Here is a 12,351-nt window from a genome sequence, read left to right as displayed (position 1 = left end):
ATTGCCCCAGACACTGCAAAAGTCCCCTTATTTATATATACTTGCCATGGCAAACTGCACTCGAGAGACCAGGGAACTGCTTCTCAATGATCCCGTGCAGCAAACCCAGGCGATCGATGCATCTCAGGGGTTCCCTAAGGGGCCCGGGCCCGTCCTCTTTGCTCAGGCCCGTAGGGCGAGGCCCCGCACTGCCTGCTGCCCTAGTGTGCCAAGAAGGCACCTATTTCTGTTCCCAGTCCCAAACGCTCAGCGGTTTCTTCGTCCTGGGAGGAAGGTAAAGTTTTCTGGGCACGGAATGAAGGAGACTGAGCAGAGCGGCGTTTTCCTGTGTGTAAATTAAGCCATTTCACATGAATTCAACTTAATCTGCATGAGAGATGTAATATCGCTGCGAGAAGCCTCCTGCTCGGGATATTTCCTAAGGGATCTCAGATGAAGCTTCATTCTTTGCCTAGCAGCTTTGTTAGAAAATGAAGCCGTAATCTGCCCGTAATAAGGAATGCTAAAGAGCTCGAGTGAAAAATACTTAAAGACGGCTAGAAATGTCAGCGGAGGAACGCAGTATAATATATCCGCTCCTGTAGGGACGCACAGAAACACGTACATATTGGCATCTTCAGAAGTAGCAAACCTAGCTTGGTATAAAACATCGGTCTCTTGCCTTGACTAGAACAGAGCTTGAATATGGCCAGTAATTTAGGGGCATTTCAATGGGGGAAAAAATTGGCTTCTACCCCAAGCTGCAGAACCATGTAACTTTAGTGAATCAAAATGCTGCTATGCCCAGACAGCCAAGAAAAACACACCGAAGGGAACTTTCAGTACTTTAACATACAGGGAGAAGGTGTGGGGTTTTGTCTGCAGAAGCGTAGCTATGTAACTTGAAAAATATTTATATCTGGAAACACGTGCGGCGATCACGAAGGATTTCTCTATTAACGATCTCTACAGAGGGGCTGGATTCTTTCCTTCTCCGTACCCAGGAAGGGGGGGAGAGGTGGGTAGAGGGAGAGAGGGGGCGCGTGTCCATCTCTTTTCCATCGAAGCCAGAGGGAAGTTTTCCTTCCCTTAGAAGGAGAGGGTGTTTTTCATCCAACACCTGAACACAAAACCCGCCTTTTAGGGTGGCACCGTTGGTACGGAGCTGCTCCACCAGCACGGAAGAGGAGTTGTGAAGTTTAGGGGCAGGTCTGATCTGAGCGCTCTTGCCTTCGGCATCCTTGAAGACAGCGTGTTAATACCCCTTCGGGCTTCTCCTCGAGCTACATGGTAGCTTTAGGTTTTGCAGACAGGAAGACTTGGTTTAAAAAAAAAAATCCAATAAAACCTCCCAAACAGCCAAAGAAAAGAGGACCCCGATGGAGTTTTTCCGAGAAAGGCTTTTTTCCCCCAGTGGGCAGCAGGGACGTGGTGCTGCAAAGCCCCCGCGTGCGAGCGGGCAGGTACAATGTCCGTGGCTGGGCAGTGCTCCCGAGGGGAGCGGCATGTGGTTGGGAAGCGGGAGATCACACGTGTGCTCCTGCTGACCCACCCCATTAGACGGCGGAGCCCTCCAGGAAATACATATCTGAAACAGCCAGGAAAAACAAACACGCCTTTTATAGCCTCGTCTGTCCGGCCGTGAAAAATGTAAACCTTAGTACGTTGCTGGGGGAGGGTTCCCAAAGCAGCCCACGGAAGGTTCCCCCTCGCCGGGAGGAGCCCCAGACACAGCGGCTCTCGCCTCCGGAGCTGGCTGGGTCGGTGCAGCGCGGCGAGCGGCGCTGGTGGGCTCCGCACCGGGAGCCTGCCAGGCCTTGGCCACGCACGGTGCTCGGCGCCACGCGGGGGATGGGGACCCTGCCCCGCGGGGGTCACAGCCGGAGAGAGGCAGCGGGCTGCCTGGGAGGATCCCCAGGGCTACTGTCCAGAGGGGGAAGTCCTGCAAGCCGGCCCAAGGGCCAGCACCTGTGTCGCAAGCCTCCTAGGGGAGGACCCTCCCATGGGAGCTCCCGTGGCGGGTGTACAGAGGGACCGCAGGCTCGGACCAAAGGGTCACCGCGGGCGCATCCGGAAGTTCCCAGCCCAGGCCGGGTGCGAGGCTGCTCTTCTCCCCACCAGGGGCTCGAGATCCCCGTGGCTCAATGGTCGGCAGTGCTATCAACTACAGCACGGGGCTACCCCACGGCCCGCAGATCCTGCTCGCCGACCAGCTTCACTCCAGTAATCACATCTACACCATACCTCCGACCCACAGGCAGGGCACCGGATACGGAGCATATGGTGTCCTGTACCGTATTTACACCTTACATAATACAGCATACAGATCGCATAAACATTTCATGCACGTGTACCTCATAATACACAATGCCATAACGATATGATATGATATGACACGAGATAATAGATCACACCATATCATATTATATATATCATACAATGATATATGATAAAATGCAACACTATAACATGACATCTGATATGATATATGCTTAAACGCAAAGCAGTACACTATAACATGACAGAAAAGATGATAAAATGCAATACACTATAACATGACATCTGATTATGATATGATATGATAAAACGCAATGCAGTACACTATAACATGACAGATGAGGTGAGATGATAAAATGCGATACACTATAACATGACATCTGATATGATATGATATGATTTGATATGATATGATAAAACGCAATGCAGTACACTATAACATGACAGATGAGATGATAAAATGCACTATAACATGACATATGGTATGATATGATATGATATGATAAAACGCAATGCAGTACACTATAACATGACAGATGAGATGATACGGTAAAATGCAATGCATTTTATGCATTTTAGTATATACTGGTTTATACGTAGTATGGGTGTGTGTGTACACGTACAGGAATATAATGCCATTCTAATGACGCCCCAACCCTCGTGGACACCTGCTGTGTGGCTGTCAGACGACTTTTTCCCGTCCCCTAAACTGGACTTATTCCATGCTGGAAAAGTCCGCGCGGTGAGAGCTGCTCCTCACTTCCGAACCTGGCTCCTCCGAATCGCCCGTTATTGCTGGTCCAGGCGGCCACGCGGCGAGAGCACTATTGCCCTCCGATGCAGGCTGCAGCCTAGAGAAGCTGGCAGAGCCGGCGGCCCGAAGGAGCACCCGGCACCTGGCCCGGGGGGGACACGCAGCCTCCCCCGCGACGCCCGGGCCAGGAGCGCTTCTCCCTGCCGCCGCGTCCCGAGCGAGCTCCGCGGGCGGCGCAGCCGGGCGCTTGAGGCGCACCAGCCCAGCGCCGAGAGCCACCTGCGCTGTGAGAGGGCGTTGGGAAGGGGCTGACACGGACAGGCTCACAGCCGGGCCCGGCGGATGTATGTATCCCGCAGTCAGGCTCTGCAGCTCTGCCACTTTTTCTCCCGTTACCTTACATCTATTTGCATCCGGCATGCGCAAGGAAAAGGAGGGGGCCTAGGACGTAGAATAGGAGCCCTTTTAATCTATCCGCAGAGGGTTTGCATTACCGACTGGTGCCCGCTGCAGCCCTGCTCGGGCTGAGATTGAATCTGAGAGGCGCCAGGGCCGAGGAGGGGGCAGCGGGCATTGGGCAGATTTCTTCTTCTCCCCCTGCAACTCGCCCCCAAAGGAGGGAAGCCTGAACCTGATGCTATCCCCAAATCTCCCACGACTTTGATCATCTAGCAGTGTGGCCTGGAGGGGAGCGGGGACAGTGGGACACCTGCTTTGCTCACCCAATCGGGCAACATTTCCCTGCTTCCCTTCAGGCGCGGAGCTGCCAGTGCAAAGAGCCGAAGGTGAGCAATGATGTGACCCCCCCCCGCCCCCCCATGTCAATGCCCTTAGAAAAGGGGCAGCACCTGGAGGTGGCCGGCTCCCCCTCGGCGGCCCGGCCCGCCTTGCACTCGCAACTTTCAGCTGCAGCAGGGCTTCGCCCCGCTTTCTATGCATTGCACACCGAGTGGTTCACGTGTGTAACCACCCCGGGTCTCCATCACTCTGGTCCCGCACTCAGCCGCATCCCTCCCCCCGGTCCTGGGGCGGGCGCGGCGTCTCGCATTCACACGAGCTCGAAGGAGACGCGGGGGAGCACAGCTCCAGCCCCGCAGCCCCGCGCTCGGCTCCGGGCCCGGTCCAAGGCGGTGCGCCCCTGCAGCCTTCCCGCACAGCCGGCTCCCGGCTCCAGCTCCAAACAATGCGCCGGGAAAGCAGGGCTGAGGTTTGCCAGATGCATCTGATCTTCCCCTTCTGGGGGCACGATGCCTGCCGCAGCAACATGCTCCCAATCTCTTTCCCTCGGCGTGTAAAACGAGGACATCTCGAGGCAGGCAGCAGCGAATGACTCGGGCCTTTCTGATTTCCCCCCCGATTGGCACGGGTTGCCATTTAGATCGTATCTCACATTTGGAGGCATTTTATTGCTGGAAGAAACCTAATCCAATGAGCAGAGAGCAGGAGCCGGCCCTTGGCACGGGATGAGCTCCGTGTGGTAATCTTTTGGTACATTTGCAGTTTTCGAGGCCAAAGCAAAGCGATTTTTTTTTCGCTCCACGTCTGTTCATATTTTAAGAGAGGCGAAGACACCGTTTGAGAAATCCAGCTGGTTGCAAATCATACATTTAATCTCTCAGCTGGAAAGATTTAATGGATCAGTATCGAGTAACAGTTCTGGAAAAGTAGCCTCCTAGAAAAAACACACAGAGATAAATCCTGATTGAATAATAGTAAATGAAAACCATGGATTAGGCTGACTGGAGGCAGAGTTTTCTTTGCCGTGCTCGAAAGATGCTTGCTTGGAGGATCCGAGAGAATTGACGCAGCGCTCGTGTGACTGCTGGGTGCACAGACCGAGCCCAGAGACAGGGCGCTGTCCCGCCGTGTGCCCTGGGAGGACACTGCGGCACGTCCCCTGGCCCTGCCCGCTCTCCTGGAGGGACAAGGCACAGAGCCCTGCCCCCCGCCACAAGGCGCCCCGGGGCCTTTCTCGGGCCGGGGCATCGGGGACGAGACCCGCCGCTGCGGCTGGGGCTGCTCGGCCAGGGCCAGGGAACCTGGGCGGGGTGTGCAAGGGAAGGGAACCTAGGAAACGTGTGTGCGCGCGCGTGTGTAAGGAGACTTTCCTAAGGAACGTGTGTGTGTGTAAGGAAATTTGACTAAAAAACCTGTGTGTATGTGTGTGTAAGGTAACTTACCTAAGAAGAGCGCGCGCGCGTGTGTGTGTGTGTAAGGAAATTTAACTAAGAAAGGTTTGTTTGTGTGTGTGTGTGTGTGTGTGTAAGGAAATTTAACTAAGAAACGTTTGTTTGTGTGTGTGTGTGTGTGTGTCTGTGCAAGGATCCGACGAAACCCGTGTGTGTGCACAAGGAAGCTAAGAAGCGCGTGTGTGCGAGTGTGCATTGGCAGTGTAAGCCGCCGCCTTTCCGCAGGGAGCAGGGCGGGAGGGGAGCAGGAGCGAGCCCCTTCCCCCAGGGGCAGCGGCAATGCCGGCGGGTTTAAAGCGGAGCAAACAGAGCCGGCATTGCCCCCCTCGGTCGGCAGTAGTTGGCGGCCCCCGCACAGAGGCGCGAGAGGTCCCGCGGGATGCGGCCGCCCAGTCCCGCCCGCCGGGAGGCTGGGCCGGCTGGCCCACTGCTGGGCTCCCCGCGGGCCCTGCCGCCCTCCTTTCCCAGCGAGATCGGCTCACCGGGAGGCAGGCGGGGGCAGCCGGCCGCCTTCTCCTGTATCGCAGCCGCGGGCAGAACAAAGCGGGCGGGGAGGGGGCCTCTCCCTCGTGCCTATTCAGAGGAGAACAGGTATGACCGGGTCAGGAGCTGCCTCGGCTTCTCCGAGGAGCCCGGGGCCACTATCCATTACAGTCGCAGGCCGCTGGAACCCAACCCCGCTCCGCCTCCTCCGCCTCCGCCTCCGCCCGCCGGCCGGGCAGCCCCGACCCCGCTGCCTGCACGCTCCGGTTCTGCCCCGGGGTCCCCGTGAAACACTCGCCCTCCCCACTCCCTACAAAGCCAACCACGCTGGAGAGGTGCCAGCCAGGCCCTTGGAGCCGTGACTGCTGGGGACACTGCTGAGCTCCCCATGCCCATGGCATTTGCTCAAGAAAGAGCTAGGCACTTGGGGACAGGCTGGTGTTACACTGAATCTGCTGCTGTGTATTGGGGTGAGGCTGGGAACAACCATATTTTGCCAGTGACAATGAAACACCAAGGTCCCATGCCCTGTCCTCTTACCACTGGAGGGGACAGAGGCCCTCCAGCAGGCAGCAGAGAGGGAGGTAGGGGCACGGATGCCTGGTAAATGGAGTTTATAATCCAGAAGGCTGTACTGCCCATTATGTTTAATATTTCTAAACAGACAGGAGGGTGTGCCCTACAGCTGGAGTTTATGCTCCTTCTATGGCTACATGCACACGAGGTTTAATCAGTCTCATGCAATCAGACCAGCGCAGCTCGTCCTTTATAGAGGCTTGGGTTTATTTCTTTCCTGCCTACCAGTGCCTCAGGGCTGGGATGCAGAGACCAGCCAGACTGGCCAACACCAGGTGTGTGAACACCCCAGGGACTGGACCTCTCCTTGTTATCCTGCAGTGTCATTCTGGGGTTTGTTTGTTTTTTAATTTACCACTGTCTGCTCAAAGAAAGGTGAGTTACACTGAGAGATGTGGCTTTGATCTCTCCTTTCCAGTGATTCTCTTACCATTGTGGTGCTTTTAATAAGAAAAGAAGCCCTGCCATTGCACTGAGGAGCCTTCACCAGAGCATCCTTCCTACCTTCTGGTATCCATGTTGTGACAAGGTATTTAGCAGAATTCACAGATTTGTTTGAATAGGGCTGCACCATGAGAGCTTCTGCTATTGCCTTGAACTTGCAACTTCTGGGCTGTCAACTATGGATATTTATTTATTTATTTTTAATTTAATGTCTAAGGCCAAATCAGCCAAACCAGTTCCATATTCTATTGACTGAGCAGAGCTCCATCGTTCAAGTCTGCATGGTGCTACCTCTAGCAAGTATCCTACTTCCCAGACTCTTCAGCCTGGAGCTTTGGATATTTCCAAATCAATGCCAGGCACTTTATGTGTAAGCCCCAAGCCTGGAGGCCTTGGAGTTCAGATGCCCCCTAGTCTCTCTTGCACCTAGCAAAAGGCTAAAGGAGCCAGCTAGAGAGAAAGTCTGAAAGCAATCCCCCATTACTGTAAATCGTGTAGCCAAGATCCTTGCATTTAGAGGCATTTGCAGACTCTTGCAGGGGTGGCTGCCCACAGTGCAATGGACAGGTCTCCACCCTCAACTACATCAAATCATTCAAGGCCAAGAAGGGGCTCTCCCCTGCCAGGTAAGTTCAACCACCTGGGCCAAAAACCACCTCATGGTGATATCTCCTCTACCCAGCAGTACCAGCATTATGGGCAGTTTTTTTGTGACTACAGCCCTGGGCTGCCAAGACGGTGTTTGATTGCAGTTCAAAGCCCGGCACCAGTCTACTGGGGCAAATCACTTTACTCCACCTAAGCTGAGCTGTCTGAGGTTTTATGGTGAGGATAGTAATATGTCTTTTCTCCCAACCTATACTGCAAACTCCCCTTGTCAGGGAACTGGTTTACTTGGTGTTTGCAGAGCACCTTGCACTTTGAGGTCTTTGGGACTACCACAACACCAATAACAATCAACAGCTTTTTCCTATTAGCTATGGAAAAAGGCATGACTCATTTGATGGGACCATTTGACTGCAGTCTGTCTAGATACAGCAATATCACTCTTTCAAGGAATTTAATGCAAAACACAGAAAGAAATATGGTCAACATAACATCTTTAACACATCTTTTGTTACCAATCATGCTAATGTTGTAACAGCTGTTGCTATATTTACAACCCATTCTTAAACACAAAACATACCACCAAATCAAGCGCATATGAACCAAAAGTCAGTCAGTCAGTACTCTCGCATACTTCCATAATGACAGGAAGTCAAAACATGATAACTTTGTGACAAAAAATACTCTGGTCAAAATCAGTTTAGTTTAATTTAACTTAGTTATGGATCAAGATGGGAAATAGTTTTCAAAACAGATTTCAGATTTTTTTTTTTAATTCCGAATTGGGCTGAGAAGTTGAAACATCAAACATTTTGTGAAGCCCAAATCCAAAGAAAAATGTTTATAGAATCATAGAATTTAGGGTTGGAAGGGACCGCAGGAAGTCATCTACTCCAACCTCCTGCTCAAAGCAGGACCATCCCCAACTAGATCATCCCAGCCAAGGCTTTGTCTAGCCGGGTCTTACATATCTCCAAGGATGAAGATTCCATAACTTCTCTAGGTAGTCTGGTCCAGTGCTTTACTACCCTTCTCATGAGAAAGCTTTTTCTAACAGCTACCCTAAACTACCCTTGCCACAACATGAGACCATTGCTCCTTGTTCTGTCATCTGGCACCACCGAGAACAGTCTAGCTCCATCTTTGTAATCACCCTTCAGGTAGTTGAAGGCTACTATCAAATCTCCTCTCAGTCTTCTCTTCTCCAGGCTAAATAAGACCAGTCCCTCTGCCTCTCCTCATAAGTCATGTGTCCCAACCCTCTGGTCATTTTTGTTGCCCTCTGCTGGACTCTGTCCAACTGGTCTACATCCTTTCTGTAGTGTGGGGCCCAAAACTGGACACAGTACTACAGATGTGGCCTGAATAGAGGGGGTCTCTATTACTTCTCTCTTACAGTCCATTCATCTAACCAGTACTTCCATAGCTTGCTTGTGAGAATGTTGTGGGAGACTGTATCAAAAAGCCTTGCTAAAGTCAAGGTATATCACATCCACAACACTTCACATCCACAGAGCAGTCAGCTGAAACCTTTTGTTTCAATAATTTCAAACTGCTCTGTTTCAATGGTAACCTTTTTTGTACTTTTAAACAAAAATTGTCATTTCAACTTTAAAAGAATGAATCTTTTTTATTTCTGAAGCTTCAGAACAACAATTTCGAAACTCATTAATTTTTTTATTGAGAAATTAATTGGCACTGGCACTCTCCCACAAATAAGATGGGTTTAGAAAAATAGGAATTTTATGATGACAAAAATGTTTAACTGGAAAATCCAAACCCATATTTTGTATATCTGTCTCACAGCTAATGTCAAAAGCAAGACAAGCTAAATAAAATTAATTGTATTCTAAGATAAAATCAGCTGTTTTGTTATGCTAAAATATATATTCTTAATCACTAAAGGACTTGATCCAAAAGTGCTTTTAAAAGTTTATTTTTGGTCTATAAAATCTTTATTTGCTTATCTTTTTCCTTAACTCTTTTCTATGTTTTCTGAGAATTCATAAGGTAAGTACTGTTGTGTGAAATACAGAGTTAAGTACATATATAGATTTTGAGAATACTGATTCACAAGTGCTTAGTGCTGTTAATCATCATGAAGTCAGAGCTATAGGGATGTGTTTAATTTACAATAAATGTGATAAAAACGCATGGATCCTTCTTGCTTTTTGCCTAGAATAAAATACCTACTCTCATTCCAGATGAAGACATCAGTCAAATTCATGTTGACTTCAATGAGGTCAAGATCTAGCTCAATCAGAGTATTTCCATGATTTCAACAGAATTTGGTTTAGGCCCATAATTTGTGTCAGTTAAGATATGATATTTCCTTCCTTGGATAACCATGCATTGTGCCTGTAGAGATAAACTTTCCAACTCTAGGATTCTTTCTAAGATCCTAGACAAAGAAATACTTATAATTACTTCACTCTAACCCCTGTGCCTTGACTCCACCCCTCCATCATACTACTTTTATTGTTTGCTTTGGGGCACAAGCAATGGGCTAGGTAATGTGCTAACTGCTCTTTGCTGCAGCTCTGCTGCTTCTTCTTTTAGACCCTGTCTGAAGCCCCTTCCCCTAGCTGATCCATCAGTTATCCTGCTTATCGGGCAAATGAAAAGGAGGAGGAAAAGGGCCCAAAAGGGTAATGAACTGTGATGAATCAATGGCAGTACATAGTTGAGGCATAGAGGGTGGAGCTAAGGAAAACTGCTCACTTCTATTTTAATTTTATTCTATCCAGCAGTGTCAAGAGCGGGAGAGTGCAAAGGTGAGTTTTCCTTTCCACCTTTCCCTTTGACTTTTGCTGCATACAGTGTGTCTAGCTCCCTGAACCTGCCTTGAAATCTTCAAATCCCATCTCTCCTTAACTTAATCTATTTGGGTATATGTGAGTATCTATCTGGAGAATTAGAATGGAATTTCCTAGGGTTGTCGTATGACATCATAATGCAGTGGTCATGACCACAGGGCAGGGATGCCATACAGTCAAAGGGAAGGGACCTCAGCAGTTCTTGTAGTCAGCAGCACACAAGGGTGCCTGATGTCAGGCCACCTTTGACTCCTCACCCTGAATTATTAATTCAGGGTACCCATTTACAGTTAGGTTGACTGGAAGCAGAATTTGGTATAACGATAGGGCAGGGCTCAAACTCATGACTCTGGATCAATGTTTCCCAGACTTTTGATACCTGAGGCAGTTTTTTTCTCTATTAAAATAGATGGCACACTTCACTCTTATACACAAAAGGATGTATACACACACACATATATGACTTATGCAGTGGTGGTGCCCAATCTTTTCACCTGACAGGGCTGGGGCTGGAGCCAGGGCAAGATCCTGCTGCATGTCGCTGGTCTGGCTGAGGTCCAAACCAGCCATGTAGAGCTTATAAACTTGGCAGCCGAAGAATAGTGGCAGTATTAATTGCCACTGCTCCCCCACTGCCAAATTTCCAGACCTATCCCAGTGTGCCAAATTACAACTCCATGGGCCAGATCTCATACTAATTTCTGTGGCACACTTCCATAGCTCTCACTGCACACTAGTGTGCCAGGACACACCCTTTGGGAATCACTACTCTGGAACCATTGCAAATGTGCAAGAGGTCTTTACCACTCTATCACCCCACCCTATGCTGTAAAGTCGCTGCCCATAATTGTACACTTGTATTTTACTTGTGCAAATCTTTGTACTCTCTTGGGCTTGAAAAGCTTATACATTCATAGTTGTTCTCTCAGTGATATAGGTATGCAAATTACTATTTTATGAATAGTTGATAATGATGGTTCTTGGACACATTGGAAGGGTTTGCAGAACAATCCATAGATGTTTCTCAAATACTTTACAGCTGTTTTATAAATTTCTGCTCTAAATGGCTGTTGATCTCTGAACTCATCTTTTATATGCTCACAAAAAGAGGTTTGAAGCTGTTTTCTGGGGGAATATAGAGGGGAATCTGTAGATAGCACCAGTTAGAGATGTAAAGGTAAGAGAACTTGGAGTATATTGCAACATAACAACTCTTAAGAATGTTCCTTGCTGGCTCAAGAATGATTGCATCCAGTCTCCAAGTTCATTAGCCAAGGATATTTATATTGCTTTATAAGCAAGCAAATCACTCAGGATAACTTTTCTCTAGGCAGTTTCCCCTGTAGTTTACACAGATATAAAAAGGAAATAGATTTATGTTGCAGAGACATTTAAAAATCTGGAAACACTTACACCCATGAAAGGAAACACTGCACAATGTCTGTTCATGCTGAAATGCTACATTTGCCAAGCATCATCCCTGTTGTCCCTCATTTGGAAAGCTAAATTTTAGTCATAAAACTACTTCTTATTGGAGAAGAGGGGAAAACATATTCAGAGGCACTACAACCAGACCAGATCCACAGACAAGTGTGTCAAAGCTGCCCTTACTGAGCTAGATTGACTGATCTCAGCAAAAAATGTCACATAGTCCAGTTTGCACACATCAGAGACACTATTATAAAGTCTCATGGCATTCCTGTAAAGTAGTCTTTACAGCTGAGGTAAAAAGAAAAGGGATAAATTGATTTGGCCACAGCTACAAAAAGTTCCAGTGAAATACAGGAGTCTTGGCCATTCATGGTTAGGCATAGCTCCTTTTAACATTGGATTTTAATCAAATCCTTCAAGCAAATGAACTTCACAAACTCCACAATCACCCCAGAAAGAATAATTGACCAAAATTATAGCAAGTACTATTTCTACAGTGGCTTGAAATGGATTATGTCTTGCTTAACTTTATAGCTTGCTTAACTGTATACCTCTTTCAGCAGGCCTGACTTTGTCTCTTTCATTCTTGTGAGAAAACGCAAAAACACCCCAGGGAGAGCACAACTATTATTATAACACAAAGCCATAAGCACATACTTAGCTTTCAGTGCCAATAGCATTTATATGACAGCATATTACATTGCAGAGTTTCTGTAACCTGATGTGACATAGTATAGTCTATGGTAAACAGTATAATACAAATCACTGCTTCAGAAATATCAGCTATGCTACAGAG

The sequence above is a fragment of the Alligator mississippiensis genome, chromosome 1 (assembly GCF_030867095.1).
Source record: "Alligator mississippiensis isolate rAllMis1 chromosome 1, rAllMis1, whole genome shotgun sequence".
NCBI lineage: Eukaryota > Metazoa > Chordata > Crocodylia > Alligatoridae > Alligator > Alligator mississippiensis.
Note: the sequence above shows the minus strand (reverse complement) of the source record.